The sequence below is a fragment of the Myotis brandtii genome, unplaced genomic scaffold (assembly GCF_000412655.1).
Source record: "Myotis brandtii unplaced genomic scaffold, ASM41265v1 scaffold303, whole genome shotgun sequence".
NCBI classification, from domain to species: Eukaryota; Metazoa; Chordata; class Mammalia; order Chiroptera; family Vespertilionidae; genus Myotis; species Myotis brandtii.
In genome coordinates this window covers 755,065-755,568 of record NW_005361573.1, presented here as the reverse complement: position 1 = coordinate 755,568, position 504 = coordinate 755,065, and the positions used below count along the sequence as shown (strand labels likewise).

At 59.3% G+C, this 504-nt stretch overlaps 1 protein-coding gene across 3 annotated transcripts in view; it reads right to left on the bottom strand.

Moving 5' to 3' along the window:
- CMKLR1 (chemerin chemokine-like receptor 1) overlaps positions 1–504 on the bottom strand; it is a 29,135-nt gene that overhangs the window by 17,186 nt on the left and 11,445 nt on the right. The window lies entirely within an intron of this gene.

Genomic DNA, 504 nt, shown 5'->3' with positions numbered 1-504 from the left:
CCCGCCCTCAACAGAAAAAAAAAACAGCTGGTTCCAGGCGAGAGGAAATGCCAGGATCCTGAACGCTTGCTGGAGAGGCTGGAGGCTCGGAAGCCCTGCCACCCTCACGGGACAGATAAGGGCAAGTGGCCCCGGAGCCCCCGAGGCTGCAGCAGAGCCAGGTCCCCAGCCGCCCGGCCCTGCGCCTGCCGTGCGGTCTCGGGTCACAGACGCATTCTCTCCGCCTGCGACTGGGGTCGATGTGAGGAGGACACGGGCTCGCATCCACAGGGCGCACCGCGTGGCGTGTCCCGAGAGGCGGGCCTTCAACACGCAAACCAGAATGCTCTAGGCCAGCGGTTCTCAACCTGTGGGTCGCGACCCCTCTGGGGGTCGAACGACCCTTTCACAGGGGTCGCCTAAGACCGTCGGAAAACACCTATATCATTACATATTGTTTTTGTGATGAATCACTATGCTTTCATTATGTTCAATGTGTAACAATGAAATTGGGGGTCACCACAA